Here is a 25,335-nt window from a genome sequence, read left to right on the forward strand (position 1 = left end):
TACATTAATCAACCTGTATCAGTAAAGTAACAATATATGTTGATGATTACATTAATCAACCTGTATTAGTAAAGTAACAAGATATGTTGATGATTACATTAATCAACCTGTATTAGTAAAGTAACAATATATGTTGATGATTACATTAATCAACCTGTATCAGTAAAGTAACAATATATGTTGATGATTACATTAATCAACCGGTATCAGTAAAGTAACAAGATATGTTAATGATTACTTTAATCAACCTGTATTAGTAAAGTAACAATATATGTTGATGATTACATTAATCAACCTGTATTAGTAAAGTAACAAGATATGTTGATGATTACATTAATCAACCTGTTTTAGTAAAGTAACAAGATATGTTGATGATTACTTTAATCAACCTGTATTGGTAAAGTAACAAGATATGTTGATGATTACATTAATCAACCTGTATTAGTAAAGTAACAAGATATGTTGATGATTACATTAATCAACCTGTATTGGTAAAGTAGCAAGATATGTTGATGATTACTTTAATCAACCTGTATTGGTAAAGTAACAAGATATGTTGATGATTACATTAATCAACTTGTATTAGTAAAGTAACAATATATGTTGATGATTACATTAATCAACCTGTATTAGTAAAGTAACAATATATGTTGATGATTACATTAATCAACCTGTATCAGTAAAGTAACAAGATATGTTGATGATTACTTTAATCAACCTGTATTGGTAAAGTAACAAGATATGTTGATGATTACATTAATCAACCTGTTTTAGTAAAGTAACAAGATATGTTGATGATTACATTAATCAACCTGTATTAGTAAAGTAACAATATATGTTGATGATTACATTAATCAACCTGTATTAGTAAAGTAACAATATATGTTGATGATTACATTAATCAACCTATATTAGTAAAGTAACAAGATATGTTGATGATTACTTTAATCAACCTGTATTAGTAAAGTAACAATATATGTTGATGAATTGATCATATGGTACTCTTCTTAAACGGCTGGCACTGTTTCAGAGGGAGGAGTTTTTGAACAGCCAGTATGAACGGTTGTCATATCTAGGTCAAATATGTGAATTTTGGAATGCAACATATTACAGTCATAATAAATGAATTAGTAACAACATGTGCATCATTTAAGAGTTTGGAAGTGTTTTAAGTTAATGAAATATTTTAAATGCATGCCAATTTGATAAAATTCATTATTCTGCAGTAGTCAATATATTTTATCTGCAATAAAAAAATTATTGGATTTAGAGCATGGGTTTATTCAAAAAGCAAAAGAAGCACGTCATATTTGAATAGATTATCTTTGCCCCTGGTGTCAGTGTATATTTGTTTCACCTAATAGAAACTCCCCAAGACACTTATTCCATATTCAAAATACTGTGATATTTGTTCCAATGGAAATGATGTTACAGAAAATTTCTTCCTCTTGGTATGTAAATTATGAAGGAACTTCTATTGTCGTATCAGTGGTGCAGCTTGATCTCTCTTATTATCAAGGCAGGGTGTCTGGGGTGCATCTCCCAGAGGTTATTGATGAGGTTTTGTAGTCTTAACCAGAACAATCTATTCAATATAGTAGGGGCTTTTTTTTTTTATATCATCGTTGTTGATATCCATTGATACTTTCTTAGTTTAGAAAAGATAACCATCACCAAAGAACAATATGGGTTGATTAGGTAGGAAACAACCATGTCAAATATTATGCTCAAGCTCTCTTATTGGTTGTTTTTTCCTGATATTTGTTGGAAAGTTTTCAAATTGGACTGAAAAACTGCACACCTACATCTTTTTTTCATGGTTATTTATATTGTGAATGTGACAATAGGTGATGTACAATGTAACCTGCTTAATCCGACACCTGAGTATTCCAACATAATGCTTAAACCAACACATTTTCATGGTCCCAAAATATTTCTATTCTTGCAGACAAAACCTGAGTATTCCGACACCCTGTGTAATCCATCATTTTTTTCTGGTCCCTCAGAGTGTCGGGTAACACAGGTTACACTGTACTAAGGGAAACATCAACTTGTTAGCTGGGGTCTTCATAATTATTGACAGCAGTATTTGATGGAAACAAATATATTACCTGATATATAAATAATGAACTAATGGCTCTTTTACATAGTGACAAAATCACAGCTAGTGAAAAACTAAACAATCATTAATAATAATAAGTTATATTCAAAGTTGAGTTACATTTGTACAAAGTTTTTAATGGCTTTGGTTTTCTGACGTTGTATGAAGGTTTTACAGAAAAAAGGAGTTGCTTTTCAAGAGGTCATAATTATTTGGACTAGTCTTCTTCTTATGAAATTGTTCACTTTTGATGAGGTTGATACAATGATTAATAAAGTAAGGGGAAAAGAAATATAATAAAATTATAAACAGATAATCAGGTTTTCTACGTATAGATATATAAAAAAATCGTCTCATTGTATGCAGTGATTGTGCTTTTATGAAAGTAAATTCCTTATGTTTAAGCCAATTCAATGATAAAAGAAAAAAAATTATGGTCATAAATGATATAATACACTCTAATATTGGTGACTGTACATCAAAGTTAATATAATGGGGAAACATCATTAAAAGATGAGGAATAAACTATATTGTGCCCTCAATAAAATACAAAATTTACATGCTAAAACAAAATACTTGTTTTCCTGTTCCAATTAACCTTTAAAAAAAACCTCTATCATTAATTTTATGTTCAAGACTAATCCCATCTCATCCAAATATCCAAGGCTGAAGCAATATTATACAGATGAAGACCATTTCCATGATTGTTTCATTTGTGTCGATAGGAACTCCGTTTCTGCAATGACTAGAGGTATTAGGGGAAGGTTGAGATCTCACAAAACATGATTAACCCTTCTGCATTTTTGGGCCGGTCCTATAACATAAACCGGGTACCAATTTTTCTGCGCCAGATGTGCATTTTGACAATACATGTCTTTTCAGTTATGCTCGTGGCCAAAATATTTTAAATCCAAAGCTTTTATAAAAGATGAAGAGCTATAATCCAAAAGATCCAAAAAAAATAGCCAAATCCGTGAAAGGAATCAGAGCTGTGCATGAGGAAGATACATTAGTACACATTTTGTTTAGGGGCCAGATGAAGCCAACGACTGGGTGCGGGATTTTCTCGCTGTGTTGAAAACCCATTGGTGGCCTTGGACTGTTTTCTGCTCTCTGGTGGGTTTTTTTTTGTCTCTTTGACATATTCTCTATATCCTTTCTCAATTTTATCTCATAAAAAACAATACGTAATTGTACATCCCTGGCTTTCAAATGTATAGGTTAAACCGTTCTAGATAAAGGTAAACACAGACAAACACTTTGGACACAACAATTAGGTGTTATTTTTATTTAAATGTTAGCAATTGAAAAGTTAATGAATCTCTGAACAAGTCTAGCTTTCCCCATATATTACATGATTTGTTAGAAATAAGGAAAACTTTTTTTTCATTTTCTACACTTTAATGATTTTTCTGTCTTCGGCACATAAATCAAGAGACAAGTGCCTGTGCCTGCGTAGTGTTAAATCATTTTCCTCTCGGGTTGATCAATCAGCTGAGATGTGTGGGCGGCAGCAGCGATTCCCAGAAAATGATGACATAGGGCGACCCTTTTTTTCTGTATTTCCATCTATAAATGTTGGAACTTTAATTTGGTAATCAAGAGGTAGATAATGGTTAATTAGGTGTATTCTCATTTGCGATAACCGAGCAGACGACATTTGACGACACAGTTCTCCATCGCGTTTTGTCTGTGATATTTATATGCGAAATTTTTGTGAATCCAGAGGTTGACAAGGGTCGGTTTATAAATGTATAGATTTTAGACCAATCTAATTAAAAACCGATCTCTCATCGCTCCTGTTTCTGATATGTCGCGTGGGAGATCTAACGAAACCCGCTTTGAGGTCACATGTGAGTGACCTCGTAGGTATGTCTTTTTCGACCAATGAAATTGGGTCTTCCACGATCTTGAAAGTTTAACGTAAGGTAAAGGGATGTAACTCATTTTATTTACGACGAAATCGTCAGTCAAAATAATTCATAAACTTTTTTGATTGGCTTATTAATAGGTCGTCAACTCCTTTGCATATCTTTATAAATTCATTACTTATAGTTCACTCACATGTGACCTCAAAGCCGGTTTCGTTAGATCTCCCACGCGACATACCTCAAAGCCGGTTTCGTTAGATCTCCCACGCGACATATCAGAAAACGGGAGCGATGAGAGATCGGTTTTTAATCAGATTGCCCGCGACATATCAGAAAACGGGAGCGATGAGAGATCGGTTTTTAATCAGATTGATTTTAGACTACGATAGGATAAGTGTCATTCCTGATTATTGGTGATACCGGAAGGCGATCGGCCTTTTTCTGCTTATACGAGTTAATCCCGAGCACAGACACGTGTTTATATGTACGGTATAATGCAGCAGGGACTTTCTATACTCCCACAGAAAGTCCCTGAATGCAGTCACTAGGACTAAGGTCAACGTTTATTATTTCTAAATTGGAATTCTACTGATAGGTGCAAGTAAAAGCGTCTAGTTTCATCTATGTTTCTCCTTTCTTCGCATCTTGCACTCTCTTCCATATTCCAAACATGACTATTTATTCTGAACAATATTTTAGAATTTCTTTTAATTATTGGTAATTTTGTTTCCCACTCTCTGTCTGAGTTCACTCGTTTGGCTTCTCTAGTTTTGTAACTATTGAACATGTTTTCTCCATAGAATCTAACCATTTCATGAGATACTAGTAGTAATGATACAAAGAAGAAGTGAGAACCTGAACCTGACTTCATTGTCATCTTTCCTCTTAATCCAACCGTCTTTTGTAGTTTCCTTCAAGTTTTACATTTGACCAGTGTACCTCTGTTGTTTTGTGTGATTTCTCATGATTTGTTTTTCATTCTTCTCTACTTTTGGGGTCTCTTTATTGTCGGTGTTATTTTGGTTACGTTTTCCTGCTTTATTTTTCATATATTGGTTTAGAACTCGAAACGACGTCAAAATTTATATTTTTCTAAATGCATGTTTTGCTTTGTATGTATCATCAATAGCAATTCCACTGACAGCATCTACTTTGTGTTCGTTTTTCGACTGTTATCTTTCTTTTCATATCACTTTAAGGTTTTCAATAAAACTGTGCCTTTCTATCGTTAGGTGTCCCTCCAGGTGGCATTTTTAATCATATACATGTATATCCTTTTTCTCCAGTTTCATGAGTTTCACATCATTTTTGGCGGTAAACCTGTTTATATGGCAATTTGATGTTTGCATGCATCGTTCTGTTCAAATCTTTCACTTGCAACGTATTTTATATTCAGTTGCTCTGTTCTGGAGCGTAATGATGTTGATAAGTATATAGATATAAGAAGATGTGGTATGAGTGCCAATGAGACAACTCTCCACACAAGTAACAATTTGTAAAAGTAAACCTTTATAGGTCAAAGTACGGTCAGTATTGATGAATTAAGGCTTTCATTAAGAATGAAAATTTGCTATACAAAACTAATTATTTGGTGAAAAGTAAACTTCTTTTTGCTTTACAAAGGTAATAAGAGATCAAAAAGCCAATATCACATGTAGGTTTTCACGGTAATTCTAACGACGTTTGGTGACCATTCTTTTTGTTTTTTACACAGGCACTTGCCTCAGAATTAGTTTTCTTAATACATGTTATTTTAACGTATTTAAGAGAGAAAAAAAATGAGACAAGTGCCCCGAAATTTATTACGAGAAATTATCTTTTAAACCTGTTAATTTCTCTTTCCATTTACACGGTGTTTTTTTTTTTTTTTTTTAGATAGACTGGTCATTGTTATTTTACGATTGGATAATTGGATGAAGTTATTATTGCAAGTACCTTCCTTTCAACCTGTTGAAATTTGTTCTGCATGCCAGTACGTGAAATGTTATGTACCAATAAGAGATCAGACAGTTGACAGAATATCCTAGACAGTGCCGAGTTACTGACTATCCTTTCGGGTATAACTGCACCCCCCCCCTTCCCGGGAGACAGTGACAAGACTGAGAACCGAATCAGGACATTGTTACGATTTTGATTCTGTCACCAAACAGTAAAGCATGTAATACGACTTAGATTGAAAAATCGACTGAGATACGGGACGCACATAACGACCAGGAGTGCTTGGTCGACCTCGAGCTCTTCGGATTATTCCCGATCCATAAATTTACTTCAGCAGCTTTATTGTGTATATTCAATAGCAGGCAATTTTTGTATGGAGATCATGATGTCATTACAATATGCAAAAATATTGTAAATATGCAAAGGATGAGGTGTTTTTGGTAGGACCAGTATTCTTATCGTGTTTAAAAGGGGGATAATAGCTAGTCTATCACAGGGTAGGGTTAAGGGGTCATTGCATGATAGAGGTATTGAACTGTATTTGGAAGAACATTCCCAGTTAAATAAACAAAATACGAGGTGATTATTTCAAAATTTGCTGTTTTCTTATTTGATTCAAAGCATCTTCATCTTTCATTTATTCAACCTCTATAAAACAAGATCACCTTGAGCTACTTTAAAAAAATATCTGACAATTATGATATAAATTCCAATTCAATTTAGCCCTCCATTCTTAACTTTTTCATTCAGTGGTCTCAACTATTTACATTATTGTGTTTTATTTGGTAACCTATATCAACTTTAACAAAGCCCGAGGTTGAACCGAGAAAAGTCGTTTTCCATATGTATAAAGCTGAAACAGTTTGACATAATTCCACAAAAGAAAGTAAGAATTTAACTTTAAAAGGTGTTAATTAAGCTCATTTGTCTGATCATTACATCATAAAAACCGAAATTGCATAAATTTGTATTAATCCTTAATCCTAGGGAGTAAAAAGTAGAATGTAATCTAGGCATGTTTGTTAAAAGTATAAAAACAAATAATTCTAAATATTCATTCCTTACCATTTTACTGATTTTTTTTCAATAAAGTTTATTATTATTATTATTATTATTATTATTATTATAACTAATACACTCAGGCACACATTGTGTGCTACATTATATAGTAAACAAAATTATAAACTCGTCAATAAATCACTACGGGTGAAAAAGAGGTTTTTAGTATTTGTGAAATAAGTTCGGGATATTACCAGAGTAGAATAAAATTTTCAAGATAGATTATATAGAGTGTTTATGCACTTCGCATTGAAGACAATATTCGTCAGAATTAATTCTGTTCCGTTTTAGACTTTTCTGTTGTTTTTGGTATCGGACTATTCAATACGTGAATATTAATGTCAGAGTATTATATGTCTCTGTTAATGTGTCGGTTTGAGTATAAGAATGAACTTCTATCAGATAAATTATCTGCTTCAAGAATTTGAGTATTTCTGTTCTGTATTTCTTTGTAATCCGTGTGCTTTGATTCTCTGTCATTGTTTCGTTCGTATACTTCTCTTTCTATGAAAATTTATTTGATCTCTTACTAATACATTCTTCATCGGTCTTTCTTTGTATGCTTTTGATAAAGCGGGTAATATGAACAAGTTGAAATTTTAATTTTGAATAAATGTTATTTTCTTTATGGGAGATAATCACCATCATCCGTCTTTCCAAGGAAAATATGTCAAATAAGCGTTTCACTGCTGATATTATTATTATTATTATTATTATTATTATTATTATTATTATTATTATTATTATTATTATTATTATTATTATTATTATTATGTAAAAATGTGTTTAGTTTCAATGATGTACAATTTATAAACATTTTGTTTATTTTTTTTTTTTTTTTTATGTCTGTTGGGTCCATTGCATCAACCCGGGGTTGGTCAGAGATAACCATGTTCTCTTTACCGGAAAATAATAAAAGAACACAATTTGGATAAATGATAATTAAATCTGTATCTAACGCAGGTGATTGATTTTGCCCATACTTTAAGCAGATGTGGATATTACGTCCAAGAGAATTTGAATATCATTATTACAGTCAAGATAATAAAAGCCTCTGTGTATACGTTGTGTCAGAACACAACATAAGAAATTATAAAAAAAAAGTTAAAAGCCTTAACTCATCTGATCGATACAAAGAAAAACAAAAAACAAAAAACCAGACAGGACAGGACGTGACAGGGCATAAATATCCCTCCTCCATCCATTTTATTAATGTTTCAAATTGTCGTTACTTAAAATAACATGTATCTTATATTATCTGGTATTGTGATAGCTTTACTTTATTTTTATTAAGCAATCCGAGTTCTTCTTGTTTTCTAGAATTTCCTGTATCCGGCAAACACCAGCCTTACTACAATCGATTGTGAGTGTGTGTCTATCTTTATAGTGGTATAGGTCAATGCGATAGTTTGGTATTACCATATATAGCGCATTCGATACTATATAAATATAGCCTTTGTATGAGGTCGATACTATACAAATATAGCCTTTGTATGAGGTCGATACTATACAAATATAGCCTTTGTATGAGGTCGTTACAAGGATGTATTGACCTGAAAGAAGTATATTGACTGAGGACCAAGTCCGGGGTCGATATACTTCTTTGGGTCAGTATATCCTGTATTGACCTCATATAAAGGCTATATTTGTTATATTATTAATTTCCGACCATATTTGTATCAAAATCGTCATTTGATTTTGTTGGAATTTTATAGTATCATATTGTCTCCTTAACAATACAAAATATTAGTTGTTATTTAAATTGCTTTTTTTTTTTTTTGTTTGTTGTCATCTTGTGTATTTGAAGATTTTTTTCGTCAAATACTCGATCACAGATATCATTTGTTTCAAAACGTTTAAAAGTATATCGGTTTTTAGATATTCTAAAAATAACCGTGCAATATGCTTTTTGCTATCAGCCGTTTTTCTCTCTAGTAGACTACCTTCGAAAACATAGTTTAACATGTGACTATCCCTAAACGAATCAAATTTGTTAAAATATACGAATTAATAATATATAAGAATATTGTTCAGAGCTTCAAGTACCCCCTCAATGGCTGGAAACCCTTCGATTAATTACACCAAATAGTCACAACATCAAAAGTTAGATAACGCTTTACAGCAGTTAAATATATTACCAGAAGATATATAATAGTATATACAATTCAACTTACAAAAAAAAACCCGTCTAATTCCAACAAGACACAGCGATTTCATTCGAATTTGATCAGTGGACAATTCCGCTACCACAATATTTACAATCTGAATCTTACTACCAGCTGCTCAACTTGTACCTGTGTATAATCCATTTCTACCAATTGTTTTTTTTTTAACTCCAATGTAGATATCTTGCGACAAACAAAAGTCAAACAACCTTAAAATCCGGCTTCTTTGCATGCACATTCCGAATTGTTTTCAGCTAAGGCACCAGCACTGATAACGACTTTCAAAATCTAGCACACCCTTGGTAGTTAATTCACTACAGGTTTCTGTTATACAAAGGCCATCGCACTTTTCTGCTTTAATTAAATCAAAATCTAGAAAGTTATCGTACCAACAACAGCAGCAGTATCAGTTGCTACACAGAAGGAATACCAACAACAGTCACTATTCCAACAGTGAGGCCAATATCTACTATTGCAGTCTCGACATCCTCCAAAGCATCAACATGCAGCGCAAGCGCCGACATTGTCTGCAAGTTCAACATGTAAGACAACAATATCTTCTATGAGAATTTTCAATATGTCTTCCGTTTTAAAAATGGCGAAATTATAACTGTTAAATGTTTGTTTAAAAATCAAACAGCAAATGTTCTATACATATCTTAACTTCAACAAGCGAAATCATGAAATTCCTAGGTTTTTTTTTAAATCAAAGCAACTTAAGGCAGACAGACTCGTGTTATGTTACACATATACTTCTTAAAGTATTGGTATTGGCGTTAACTCCGAAGATATGATACCACTCATCTGATTTACATACAGAAGTAATAAATTATGTTGTTCTCTTAAATATTCTTTTTTTTTCCCTTCTTATTTCTTTAAAACAGAAAAAGTGTCATTATCTCATATTTTCAAGATACAGTGACACTTTGGGAAGATCATTTATTTTTGGAATGAAATCTTAATTGTGTCTATTTTTCTAATCCCTTCTTTTTTATGGCTTATATCCTTAATGCTCTTCAACTTTGTACTTGTTTGGCTTTATAAATATTTTGATATGAGCGTCACTGATGAGACGAAACGCGCGTATGGCGTACTAAATTATAATCCTGGTACCTTTGATAACTATTTACAGTACGGTCTGTCTTTTTATAGTTCAATTGCCAAAACTTGAAATTTTGGCTATGACACTCTTATGTAAATAATTCAAAACGCACCAAATTTCGACATATTTCAACAACTTATGCCTGACTTTTTAGTGTTGTTCGAGGCCAAAATATTTAAAAATCAAACATTTTTAAAAGGAATAGTGGAGAACTAATTAAATCAAAAGGAATTAAAGGTAAAGCCAAAGTCGGGCAATGATGTATACCATGTTTCCCCCATATTAACTATTTATTCAAAACGTTTGACCGATATTAGTATGCCGTGCATGGTACCTTGTAAGAGGAACATTGTGTAGTTGACACCTCAAGTTTTGTGATGGGACCGATTCCAGATAACAATTTTAATTTGATTTTAATCGAATCAAGAAAGGTTATATATACCATACTCAAACATGTTTGATATTAATTAGTTATGTAATTATACTCTTTATCTTTATATATGTATGACCTATTATGGTTATTTAAAACCTTTTTTTTTATAAACACATAAATCAACACGTTCTTGTTTATAATAAGGACAATGTATTCAGTTGGCACCTGTACACTTGACCGGTCTTGTTTTTCTTTTAAATTTACTTATAATGGTTCTCTACTAGCCGAATTAAAAACAGTTCTTGACTTGTTTTATTTTGAATGTTAGGCAGTACTATTTCAGCGGATTACCTTTTATTTAGTTCTAAATACCATTACTATTCAAACAATCAATTAAAGATCTAAAATCGTTCCTATCGCCTCGTTGAATAACAATAGGGCTTATTAAATTAATAATCTTTCCATAGTTGTTATCCAGCCATTTTACACCCATTGTTTCTGAAAATCACTGAAACAGATCATGAATTTGTATTACTTGTATTTGTATTGACGAGTTTTTATGACACAAAAGTTATTGTTGATATCAGTGAAGGTTGGAACTCTTGCGGATTAAATTTCGGTAAATGTAAGTTTTATATGTACACTGTGAAACTTTAAATTAAAAACGTTGAACTTAAAATATGATACAATCTAACCTTCTTATTCGGAAGTTTAATGATATACAAATAGATAACCTTTCCTATATGTATGTTCTAATTACCTTATCATTCATGCTTGTTTATTGTAACAGTTAGCACATCTCTTCTGATCTCTTCTGGATTTTAGTTAAATTTCTTTTTTCACATGAAACATATAAAGCAACTTTGATTACCGGTAAATTGTTGCGCCTGTTTTTAAAAGAAGAAAATGCATTATATACTATTCTCTAATACTAATTGAAAATCAGAAATAAAAAAAACGAGTATGTTCTAACAAAAAGTCGGTATACTCAAATTGTATAAATACATGATTTTTGTCTTCAAATTTGCCTCATGGTTTATTGTAATAAAACGTGTTAAGAATTTTCTAGAAGTTTGAGGTAAACCTGAATGTATGTTATATCAGAGGCAGGATATTCTAACCTGAAAAATTCTTGTAACACGCAGAATATTAAACTAAGTCTTACGGCGATATTATTTCAAACTGTATAAATACATATGAAAGCCCGTAAATTTAGAAACAATCCATCTCAATTCATTGGTCCTTGAATAAACTTCTTATAACAAGACTATCAAATTAACACCATAGCAAGATTAATGTTGTTTTTATTTGCGCTAACATTGATTTAGTTTTTTATAAATTAAAACAAAAATGTTATACAATTGTGCAAATTAATGGTTCTATGTCCTGTCGATACTGTATATACTTATATTTTGACATTGCACAAATTCGTGCATTTCCATACTGTTTATGACGTCTTGGTATATGAAACCTGTTGGATGTGTACCGATTGATACTTTTGTCTGCGAGTACTCTTAGTTCGTTTCTTTGGGCCTCATTTGTTTATGTTAGTTGTTTTTAATGTTACTTGCAGATCCGAAAAGTCAAGCAATTTGAAACTGATTTTAAAGTGTGCTTATGAGATGAATAGCTACATACGTTATGTAAAGCATTGCGCGCTCACAAAAATGTTTGATCCGTCACATTATTGTATACCCGCTGCATTTGTTTGCGCTTATTAAGTAAGGAACCTGTTATTCTGTGGTTGTCGTTTGTTGGTGTGGTTCATAATTGTTTCTCATTCTCGTTTTTTATATAGATTATACCGTTAGTTTTCCTGTTTGAATTATTTTACACCTGTCCAGTCAATTTATAGCTTGATGTTCGGTGTGACCCAATGCTTAGTGTTGGAGACCGTATTGTTTACTTTTTACATATTGTGACTTGGATGGAGAGATGTCTCATTGACACTCATACCACATCTTCTTATTTCTATTTCCTAAGTAAAGAGTCTGTCATTCAATGTTGATTGGGGTTGCTGTGCAAGGCCGTAACTAGGCATCTTATTTTAGTGAGGTAAAATTATTGAGCCGAGCGAAGCGAGGCGAATTTTTTTTTTTGAGGGTATGAAATGAATGGTGCAAAATCCTGCATTCTAGGCATTTCAGAGAGTTTGATAATGTTTTGAATTTGGACACTTTTTATACAATTTCTTTTTCATATTTTAAGACTTTTACAAACATCAAATTTTTAACAACTTTATTTAAATTAATATATAAGATAATCATCCAAATATCAATTTGAGTCTGTTGCCAGAACATAGAACAAACATCGATTCAGTAGAGTTTGCCAAATTTTTCTATGGCCGGTTCAGTCAAATTGTTTCAGAATCATAATTTGGTCTGCTGATATCCTTATTCCGATGAACATGGAGCATGGCAAGACCGCACAATCTCTCGCCACTTAGGCATGCTCTCTTCCAAGTTTTCAGTCGTTTCAGGGCGCTAGGGCAGTCTGTTTTTCTAAAGGTAGCACTTATCATCACTGACACAATGATCAATGTCTTCTTCCAATTCCTTTTCCATCGGCAATTCGGTAGCATCATCGGTAGTAACAGTTTTGTTTGCCAAAGGAATTACGCTTTCCTGTAAGCACCATCATACAATCGCAGTTAAAAAATATTAAACTCACTTTTATGCTGACAAAGAGTAGACAAACTAGGGATAGAATGAGATAAGATACATGTATATATATATATGATTCTATCTATAGAGTAAGTATATATGATATGGGTACAGGGGAATTGGAATGGAGTTTTTGACGTTTATACATGTAGGTCCGTAATTTGAAATTATTTCTGGAAATAGTCGGTGGTATTTTAGTTCCAGAATCTATAAATTTAGGGGTTGGGGTGTCCGATTCCCAAACCCTGAATATAAAGAAACGAAATTCCGTAGTCTCGAATAAATAAAGACAAAATCCTGTGTTAAAGGTTCTTCCATTCCTCAATAATGTCAAATTGGAATATGGGATATTTTTAAGGTTAAAGAAACATGGATAAAAAAATAATCCATGCATGTTTCATATTATTTATATTTTATTTATCTGTAAAGAGAAAGATTAAAGTTCGTGAAACAGAGAAATGAATACACAGACAGGACTGCCCCCTTGCGATGCCCAGTACTTGATTTGTCAGTCTACTTATTGTTTTTGGATTATTCTAATGAAGTTATATGCAATACTCAGACTCTGTTCACAAAAAAAAAATACTAGAATTATTCCTTCTTTACCTTCAGTGTCGCTTTTCCTTTTCTGCAAGAGCCTGTTTTTAACTAGAGATCCATGTTGATTATCGTTACTAGGTTAATGTAATCGAGAAACATCACCCGTTGAGATGCTGAGTTATATCAAGGAAGAAAAGTTTAAAAGGAATGATGACAAGTTATAGAAATTAAGATTGAGACAGAACAACAAATGACTTTTATATTTATATATATGTATAAAAAAAATAATCAGTGTCGAAATTTTAGTGAGGCAAATTGCCTCACTTGCCTCAAGGGTAGTTACGGCCTTGCTGTGTATCAAATTTGTTTTCTTAAATTTATAGGCCATTGTTTTTCTCGTTTAAATTGCTTCACATTGTGTCTTTTCTGAGCCTTTTATTACTTATTATACGGTTTTACTCATTTTTGAAGGCCGGAAGGTGACCTATAGTTGCTAACGTCCACGTCCTTCTGACTCAGGTGCATGGTTAAAGTAAACTCATAGGCAATACTACTTGTATCTCTTCTGAGTTATTTGGACGTCATCTACACGTTTCAAAATTGACCATTGCAGAAGTAAGTTCTAATTTTGTTAAATTGTTTAGTAAATAGATACAGGTGGATATGGTGTACCTTACTGTGTTAAAACAAAATAGTTTACAACACTGCTGAGTTTCTTACGTGTGTAAAAACTTAAGATAAAAATAAGAAGATATGGAATGACACAGAAGTTAACAACTATAGGTCAACATACGGCCTTCAACAACGAATAAAACCCATACCACATAGTCAGCCTTAAAAGGCTCCGAAATAACAAATCTTAAGCATTTCAATCGAAAAAACTAACGATCTAACTTATGTACGAAATAAAGAACGTAACACAAATATGACTAAAAATTTAATTGAAATCACAAATTTGTTAAATTTTAATTCAAAAGTAATAAACATTATATATAAGTAAAGAAAAGACAGCTGATAATAAAACTAGTATAAGTGGTATAAAAATATAACAGTTTATCGGTCATCAACTAGATGCCACTGGACGTTAAGTAATCAACAATCAATCAATCATCTTCTAGATAACTAGCAGTGTACAAAACATGTGAAATATATATATAAAAAAACATGTCTACATAAATATATGATACTATACGATCTCTGTTAAGATTCAATTAAATACATGCATTTTTCATGGACTGTGCCTTTTTTGTCAGTTGGGTGGTTGGTTGCCATAGTGCTTTTTGTCTTCCACTTATCTTTTTTTTTTAAATCCACGGTATCCTCTCCACAGTCTTCTTGTACGTTATTTTGCTCATACAACTGAACAAAAACAGTACTAGTTAGGCGTGACCATAGTGGTAAGATACATTTTTATTTCCTGTACAGCTTCAAAAGTTTTACGGAACCTAATGAAGTGTTCAGAAATATCATTCGCGGAAATAGTTCGCATAGTTAGAATAGACTTTGAATAACTATTATTTTTTATAACACTATAGAAAGATGGTTATATAGAAGTATTTTGAAAGATATTGTAGATATAAGCATAATGTCACTTGACTAGAAAATAGCATCGTTATATATAACTTAGCCTTACACTTGAGTAAATAGCTATTGTTTCCGCTTTATGCATTTTTTCTGTCAAATGTTATGTAATAGATATATTTGAAATCTCAAACATATTATACAGAACACATGTAACTTTGTATAGGGAGATTTTGTTGAGGCTATTTAAGCATGAACTGTGAGCCAAAATATTTGAAGCCTAAGGTAATTGTATGTGGTTTTTAACACCATTTCACTACACATTTTTGACTTATAAACTTTAACATTGTAATTTTTGTTTGATTTCAGACTGTTATTTGCATATATTCTGCAATACGACCTATTGGAATAATTTAAAACCCATTCACTTTACTAACTGAATTATGAAACGTTAGTAAAGTATTATGGCGAGCATAAGTTCGGGTAGACGGCGACATTCGGCGCCTGTAGTGCCATTAACTACGGGAACAGCACGCAGAAGTTCGGGACCTCCCAGATTACAACTGAAGAAAAAAGTGACATTAGTTAACAAGTTTGATACAGTTTTATTCGGGAGGGATGTTGAAGTGAAAAGAGGATGCATTTTACACGATGACAAACTAATACTTTGTGGAGTTGACAATTATGTGTACATTTGTAATGCGGATGGAAAACGGTCAAATAGAATTTCAGTTCAGTTTACTCCGTCAGACATTGCTCTTTTCGACGAGAAACGCGCCGTAGTATCAGGTGAAAAGGGGTACCAGATTATTGACATTGAAACACTGAAAGCGGGGCCTCTTGTTAAACCAGGTGGAATTTGTACAGCCGTTGCCTGTACTAAGGACAATATTGTTGTTGCTAACGACTACTGCAAGCTTACTTACTTAACAATAAATGGAGAAACAGTTAAAAGTTTTAATACAACACACAGTCCATTAACAATGACGGGCAGTCAAGACGGGTTCATATACTGGACTACTTGGGACAATGATGAAGTACATTATATAGATCCCAAGGGAACAGAGAGATTCTTTTTCGCAAGTCCCGATTTACAAGATCCCGTGGGAGTCTCAGTTGACAAAAAAGGTGATGTGTTCGTTATTGGACATAAATCAAATAACGTTCATAAAATTACACATGATGGAAATACAGATAAAATTGTGTTGAAAGAAAGCAACGGACTAAAATTGCCGTCTGGAATGGCAATTAGTCCAAAGAAATCCGAACTGATGATAATTAATGATAAGAAATCCATAAGCATCTTCAGAATACAGTAATCTGTCGCTTTTCTGTACAGGTGTGTTATATATCAAACTCATTCAATAGCAGGATTCCATTATTTTGTCATCAGTATATACATGCACATTCGACATATCAAGTATCATTCAGTTATAATAAAAGTATACCTCCTGTATTTTTATTTACCAATAGTCCTATTTGGCACCATGCACATATTTAATATTAAATACGAATATTCACGGTATTTTTACAGTACGACTAGCATTTCTTTTTCTGCTTGCCGTGTCATAATCATATACAGCTGCTTAAACCCATAATTTGAATACTAATAAGTCTAAATATAATAAATTAAAGATCTTTCAATAATTTTACTTAATTCTATGAAATTCAAATGTAATTCAACGTTATATATAGTGTTGATATCATGAAGACAGTTTTGATACAGTTCCACATTTTACAGGAAAATTTCCTTGATAGAGGGTTGTTGCTCTCAAAAGAATCTATTAATGCAAGAGTTTCAAGTGGCGAAGTTGATATTATTCCTTGTTAATTTTATCAACACAATCACGAGTTGGTTTACCTTAATGGAATAGATAACGAAGAATATGTTCTAATTGTCGTACTACATGTAACAACAATACCGAACTCTTTGCCGAATGTGACGGACCGAATTAGACTTGTTTCCGGGTTTGTACTTGTACGAGAATACAAAGGATGTCGCATGTGAAGCAGTTTTTGCTTATCCTCCCGGAGCACCGGAGATCACCTCTGTTTTGTGTACTGTTGTTTGACATTGGTCTTTTTCTTTTTTGCAATGGCGTTGTCAATATAAAAATTGATGATGTTGTATAATTGCCATTGAGACAACTGTCCACAAGAGACCAAAATGACACAGATATTAACAACTATAGGTCACCTTACGGCCTTCAACAATGAGCAAAGCCCATACCGCATAGTCAGCTACAAAAGGCCTCAAAATGACAATGTAAAAAAAAATCAAATGAGAAAACTAACGGCCTTAATAAATCAGTCTATTTTCAAGTTATGCGTTTGAATTATTTCAACTCTCTCTTTTATAATATTTGTATCTCAATTTTTTACTTCTATCTCCGTTTCTTTAATTGCATCTTGCACCTGGGTTATTAATTGTTGACAGTCACAGAAACTGTATATATAATGTGTGTTCTTATTACATCTATAAAAAATAAGGTAGGTAGGTAAGAATTTGTTTTTATTTTACCTTTTTTTTTTACATTGAGTCTTTAAAAGGGACATTCATACTTTAACAGTGCTTATTTAAAAATGACAAAAATAAACTTAAGGGTACGCTATTTTTTCACCTTTTTTTGGGTGGGTATCGTAATAGGAAACACACATCTTTTTTTTATTTGGCCTGATGGAAATATTTGTGTACTGACCTCTTTTTCTTTCGCTCCAGTGAATGTTTCTGAGGCAAGGTTTAGGATATTTAGTCAATGCTGTAACCGCTATGTAAACTTCTCGGTGAATAAGTCGTAGAAAGGTTATTTGCCAGATATTAAAACAAGTTATGGCATAAATTAAGTCATTTTTGATCGACTTATTTTTCAAGGTTCAGTTACTTTTTTAATTCACATTTAATTTTTCATGTTTAATTGAATTTCCAAAAGTTGAATTAAAGTTCAACATTACATTTCCTATAGGTACTTCACCGTGATGCAGAGTTTCAATTCGTGCTGGAGCCTCTGTGCTCGAGTGGTCAAAAGAAACAAAAAAAGTAGTTCAATTTCAGCATCACGTATATCACTAGACTGTCAATACTGATATTGTAAGTTCTAACCTTGCATGGTGAAGTTGCTTTCAACTCCCATCTTAATTTACTAAGATTGTCTGTTTTCCTGTCAATGTGCGTTAGCTTTCTCCGGCTTCATCCACAATAAAACGTAAGCACAACAGAATAGCTTATAGTTCTGAAAGTGGCATTAAACATAAATTACTGAATTGATCAATCATTTCATGCGAGCTCGGAAACTTTTCAATGAGCTTGTTTTTGATAAGTGAATTTTCGATTCTTTATATATCCAGCTTTTTCAGAAAGTAACTATGGTAACTAGAATCGAGGTATTCTTCTTTTTGGGGGATTAAGTAAGGATTTAGCTTTTCCTTCTAGTTTTGAGTTACAGCAACTCATTAAGGTAATTATGAATAGCTAATTGAAAAACATTACATTCTTCTTGATTTTTTATTTAAAAAAATAACTGACATGAAATGATAGACTCAATAATGTTTTACGGAATAGAAATATTTAAAAAGCACTCCATGTGGCTTGTATATCAAAACTATCAAAATAACGGTTCATTGTAATTAAATGGACCATAATGACCCATTATAAATTGGATTTTTTATTTGATATAATTCACCAATCTACATGAAATATGTTGTGAACAAAGATAATATTGATTTAAAAGTCCACCAGTCCAGTAAACAATTCTTTTATATTGTACATCTATACAGTCAAGTTGTTAAGCAGGAGCCAGAAATCATTTGAAATATCTTTTTAACTTTTTAATCAGTAACTTTTATTTTGAATATTATTTTTAAAAACAAGAATAAGTGTTTAAATGGCTAATGTAACAGTTCTTCACCAGAGACCAAACGACGGTAACGTTAAATAACTATAGTTCACAGTGAATATAAGGATAAGAATATGTGGTATGATTGCAATGGGACAACTCTTCACAAGTGACCAAATAACACAGAACTTAACAACTATTGGTCATCGTATGGCATTCGAAAATGAACAAAACCGATACTGTATAGTAAATATAAAAGGCACCGAAGTGACAAATGTAAACAATTCAAAAGAGAAACGTACGGCCTGATATACTTAATGCACAAAGGTTGCTGCATGTAAAGTTGGACTTTCCTACCTTCCAGATCACATGAGAGTCTGCTGTCTCCTTATAAGGTTGCTGCATGTAAAGCTAGACTTTCTTACCTTCCAGAGCACATGAGAGTCTGCTGTCTCCTTATAAGGTTGCTGCATGTAAAGCTGGACTTTCTTACCTTCCAGAGCACATGATAGTCTGCTGTCTCCTTATAAGGTTGCTGCATGTAAAGCTGGACTTTCTTACCTTCCAGAGCACATGATAGTCTGCTGTCTCCTTATAAGGTTGCTGCATGTAAAGCTGGACTTTCTTACCTTCCAGAGCACATGAGAGTCTGCTGTCTCCTTATAAGGTTACTGCATGTAAAGCTGGACGTTCTTACCTTCCAGAGCACATGAGAGTCTGCTGTCTCCTTATAAGGTTGCTGCATGTAAAGCTGGACTTTCTTACCTTCCAGAGCACATGAGAGTCTGCTGTCTCCTTATAAGGTTGCTGTATGTAAAGCTGGACTTTCTTACCTTCCAGAGCACATGATAGTCTGCTGTCTCCTTGTAAGGTTGCTGCATGTAAAGCTGGACTTTCTTACCTTCCAGAGCACATGAGAGTCTGCTGTCTCCTTATTTTTTCGTGGGTTCGTGTTGTTTAATCATTTGTTCTATGTGTAGTGGTTTGTTATATTGTTGTTTGTCATTCAGTCGGATTTTATTTTACATTTGATAAGGTTTTGTCAGTTTTTCCTCGACTGTCTTCTTGTTATCTTCCGCCTCTTTCTTATACAATAATAGGTGCATTTAGGTAGGTGCCAGGGGGTCGCCCCTTTATGTATAGTTCGATTTGATAATTGCAAAGACTTTTTACGATTATCGCTCCAAACGTTGGCTTGTCAGGAGGCTGCGTTTTTTTCGAAATCCTGAATTAACACCAGAATAAAACATTGTTTATATGAATGTTGTCTTGATCAGGTGTCATAAAATATCGGATATGATTTTTGTGGGCACGAAACATGTTTTTGGAGAAGTCTTTATCGCATATACTCGAGCTCATAAGTATACCAAGCTTTAAAAGCCAGTCAAAGAATGTGTAAAGCAATCAAACCAGTAGCAATAAACACCATCTTTAGTCGAATTTGTTTGAGAGTGTTTCAACTTGAATTTCAGCACAACTACATAATTAAATAAACAACAAGTATACAGACAAAATTTAATCCTGTCAATACCGAAGCACTTGCTGTTTAGATAAAATAGAAAAGAAAAAACCTGATGACGCAATCAGCAAAGCTAACACTATATATAAAGCTAAAGGTTGGCTACGATGAGTGTATTTCTTTAAAAATAACTACTATCACTGTCCTCATGATAATCATATACATAATAAAACAAACAAAATTTAAAAATAAACAAAATAAAAGAAGTTGACAGCAATGTTGATCATGTTTATTTGTATAAATGATTGATTGGCTTAGTCATACTCTATTATTGTTTTGACAAACAGTATAGTATAATATACTCATCAGTGCGGTTAAATCTATCAGCAGATGGTTGTGCATGAAAAAAAAAGGAAACTGTTTTAAAAAATAATGCCTGTATAATATACTATTTACTGTAGGTGACATGTACTTCATTTTGTGTTTCTTTTTCCTGTTAGAAACGTATGTGTTTTGTTTAGTAGTTTTCCAATCATATAGCCCTGAGGGGACAACACGTGACGGAGATAAATGTTACTGATGATTGGTGTGTTGTTTGACAAAAGTACAGGAGCCAAAATTTCATGCACATATTGAACGAGACTAAATTATACACAAAATGGCTGGTTCTGCAAAGTAGGTAAACAAGGAGGGTATCTAGATTGCCATTAAAACTTAGAGTATTTTAGAAAGGAGCAAAAATTTACCTTGTAATCAGGCAACCTACAAACAAAGTATTATTTGAAAGAGTTTGATTTTCAGGCACCCCCAAACTATTTGATTTAAGTTTTTATCCTACATCGATCTTTTGATGTCGTCCCTTAGAGAAGACCAGAAATAACCTCGTATACATGCGCGTAGCTACGTTTACGTCAAAACACCCGGGCGTACACCTGAATTTTGAAAATAAAACAAATAATCGACATAGAATAAGAAAAACTGGTCAAAAGCACACCAGCCTTCTGCTTCTTTTTTCAATGGATTGTAATTTTGAATAAAAAGGGACTAAATTTAATCAAATAGCTCATTTAATATATTTGTTCGAATCTTTTGTAAAAGTCTGAATCTACTATGAATTCAGGGGCGGATCCAGCCATTTTAAAAAGAGGGGGTCCCAAACCCAGGACAAAAAAGGGGGGGGGGGTTCCAACTATATGTCCCCATTAAAATGCATTGATCGGCCAAAAAAATGGGGGGGGGGGGGGTTCCAACCCCCGGAACCCTCCCCCTGGATCCGCCACTGAAATTCTACGTACTTTTCTTATATTTAAAGCAATTCACTATCTGCTCAGATTCGATATGCTGTTTGTATTTTTGTCGAGCCTGTGATTTATGTCCCAAAAGCGAGACAAAGCGGCGTCAATATTTAGGTTCCGAATGTGGATAAAGTCTTTTGAATGACTCTCCGTGAAATTTTATGACCTCAAGTTGGACAGAAACTGTTTATGATCAAAAGAGTATTCAGAGCAATAATAATAATGCAATTATATCTTTAATTTTCCCGCATTTTAAGGACAAAAAGTATTTCTTTCTGCAATTAATAAGTGGTCGCAGTTTGGGCGTACATTTTGTTATTTCTCAATTACATTAACTACATGTCGAACCTTCGTTGAATTTTATGAAAATGCCGAAGAAGCTTTTTCTATGACTAATGTCTAAATCTAAATTTTGAAAGCATTTGTTTTCGTTAATTTTTCTGTTCTTTTCTGATAGACAGATAGCCGGACTCTTCTTTACGAAATTAATTGTTTTACATGCTCTATTAATAAACCGTCATAGATTGTCGTGAAATATTCCAGATCAAGAAAAAAATATCAAAAGAAAATTTTAGATTTTTTTTTAAATACCTTTAAAGGAATGATAAATTGATTCATTTTTTGTGGGAAGAAATCCTAGGTATTCCAGAACTTTTTTTTTATATTTCACCTCTTAGAATTTTTTTTTTTTTTTTTCGTGTTCATTAAAAGGTGCTTTTGTCGATGGTATGCTCACTCACGGCACCCTTTAAACTTCATTATTTAAAAGTAATATTTGTTTGGACGTTTTCTCTAAAACTAATGACCATTAGGCTAGCTCCCAGTTTAACACGATGAATATATTAACATATTACAAATTTAACCAAAACAAATAAACCATTTAGATTCAAAAGTATGTTGCTATCAATGATTTTTTACTGACAGGAATCATTATGGTATATCATTCTCGATAGCTCTCGGGGGCTTCGTCCCTTTCAAACCCACTACCAGCAGGTGCTTTAACATTGAACGGTTGACACCCCTCATATCCCTCGCCAAGGTTCGGGCGTACACGTAAAATTGACCCAGCTACGCCACTGGTATATACATTCCTGTGCACTTATAGTGTAATAAGCGTTTATGATTAAATTGAGAATGGAAATGCGGAATGCAGAACTCAACTCCAAAGCTTATAAACTAAGATTAAAAACCATACAAGAACTAAGGTAGACGGTTCCTGACTTGGTACAGGCGCATAAATGCAGTGGGATTTTCATGTTTTGTGTGATCTTAACCCTCCCTTCTACGTCTAGCCAATGTAGAATTAACAAACACTTAGCAATAGATTTAAGTATGTTTTTCGTAAATTGTATGTGCTTTCTGTCCGCTTCGAAGTAATTCAATCATAATTTTTCTGAGGGCAAAAGAGATTAACAAACGTTCCAATTTTCAGTAACATTAATTTTGTATAGCTGAACGAGCCAAAGTTGTATCCAAATGTTATCAAAATACATGACATAGCCTATTTACTCTACCTTGACCGTAAGCTGACACCGATTTGAGATTTATAGGAATATAGTGTCATCACCAAAACTACCGGTTCAAATAAGAGCAACTGGTATGATTTAAAGAGAAAAAAACTTAAAAGAATCGTACCGGAAATTGATTTATTGGACATCCATTTAGTACAACTGAGAACAGATATTTTAGTTAATTCTGCTTTGAGCTGGAAATAATTAAGCATTTTATATAATTTAATGAATACAAAAAAACAGACTAAAGTCTCAATTTATGTCAAGTAATTTATCAAATATGACACAGTTTTATTTCATATTATTTATGTCTACAAAGAGACCATAATTGAAAATTCATTAAGCATAATGAAATGTAATATGTCTTTTTTATGATTAACTAGTCTTTTTTTGCTTGTTTCAATCATTAGAGCATTAAACCTCCATGTTTGATAGATTTACAGTTCAGAGCGCCATGATAATACACTTGAGAAAAAAGACAAGAACAAAAATGTTTTGAAGGTATAATAATGTCTTTTGTCTTTGACAATATAAAAACTTGAAGATGTGGTATGATTGCCAATGAGACAACTATCCACAAAAGACCAAATGAAACAGACATAAAAAACTATAGGTCACCGTACGGCTTCAACAATGAGCAAAGCTCATACCGCATAGTCAGCTATAAAAGGCCCCGATAAGACAATGTAAAACAATTCAAACGAGAAAACTAACGGCCTTATTTATGTAAAAAAACGAACGAAAAAAAAATATGTAACACATAAACAAACGACAACCACTGAATTACAGGTTCCTGACTTGCATGGGACAGGCACAGACATAAATAATGTGGCGGGTTAAACATGTTAGCGGGATCCCAACCCTCCCCCTAACCTGGGACAGTGGTATAACAGTACAACATAAGAACGAACTATAAAAATCAGTTGAAAAAGGTTTAACTCATCAGATGGACAAAACTACAAGTGGACATAAGTGGCTTGTTCAAATTTGGTCTCCTGGTATCTTCTTTTTCCCCTACCTTTGACCGGGACACCATTGGTCAAAGGCTACAGTTAAACAATTAGTGCATTTCTTTATTTTAGTAATAAATGCTTGTTAAAAACATCAGGTCTTTCTGGAACAAAAGAAAATTATGTCTATTTGGAGCAGGACCTGCTTTCCAATCCGGGGCATTTTTGATAGTCCTAGGGCTTTAACCTCTTTTTATAAAGTAGTTTGATACCTTAGGAGGACAATTCATCAAATAATAAAATTTCTCTAATACGAAATATGTATAAATTTTAAAAAAAATAAAAGATCAACGAAGTCAGGTTATTTAATTTTACATTATTGATTATGTGCTTTCCATTAAAAATTCAAACTTCACTAATTGGGTTTCATTAATATATCCCCCTGAACTAGAAATTTAAGAAGCGACAGACACGACTTCCTCCGCCTAACATTTAGACATATGCCTCGAATTTGACATAAACAGTCATCTAAGTACCAGAATCTACGACAAACGAGACGATTTTAATTTTGAAATTATCCATTTCCCCCGTCTTAGTGAGTTAGTTGCAATATACCAACTTCACACCTGTATATGGGATTTATATTTCCCAACTTATTTGGTATTCAAGCTCTTGAAGCTCACACTTAGACTTTGTAAAACGTCACCAGTGTATGAGCAGAAAGTTGATGAACCAGAGGTACTAGTATGTCAAAGAACGTCTCGTCCTTTTTCTAAAAAAAATTTATCGGAAGGTACCAAGACCTTGTTGATAAATATTCCGTATCAACTTCACAAATAATACACGATGTAGTATAGATTCTGCGCACTGACGTTGTTTATCCTTTTACTACGTGTTATAGTATTCTATAAGTAAAAAGGTAAACTTATAAATTACATTCTGCAGAGGACATGC

The 25,335-nt window shown here is 32.9% G+C and overlaps 1 long non-coding RNA gene across 1 annotated transcript; it reads left to right on the forward strand.

The window, feature by feature from the left end:
- The first annotated feature begins 10,842 nt into the window (after positions 1-10,842).
- LOC143083321 (uncharacterized) lies at positions 10,843-16,789 on the forward strand. The gene is made up of 2 exons (XR_012980640.1): positions 10,843-11,234; positions 15,703-16,789. It is a non-coding gene; the product is annotated as an uncharacterized LOC143083321 (long non-coding RNA).
- The last annotated feature ends 8,546 nt before the right edge of the window (positions 16,790-25,335 follow it).

This window comes from Mytilus galloprovincialis, chromosome 1, assembly GCF_965363235.1.
Source record: "Mytilus galloprovincialis chromosome 1, xbMytGall1.hap1.1, whole genome shotgun sequence".
Classification (NCBI taxonomy): Eukaryota; Metazoa; Mollusca; class Bivalvia; order Mytilida; family Mytilidae; genus Mytilus; species Mytilus galloprovincialis.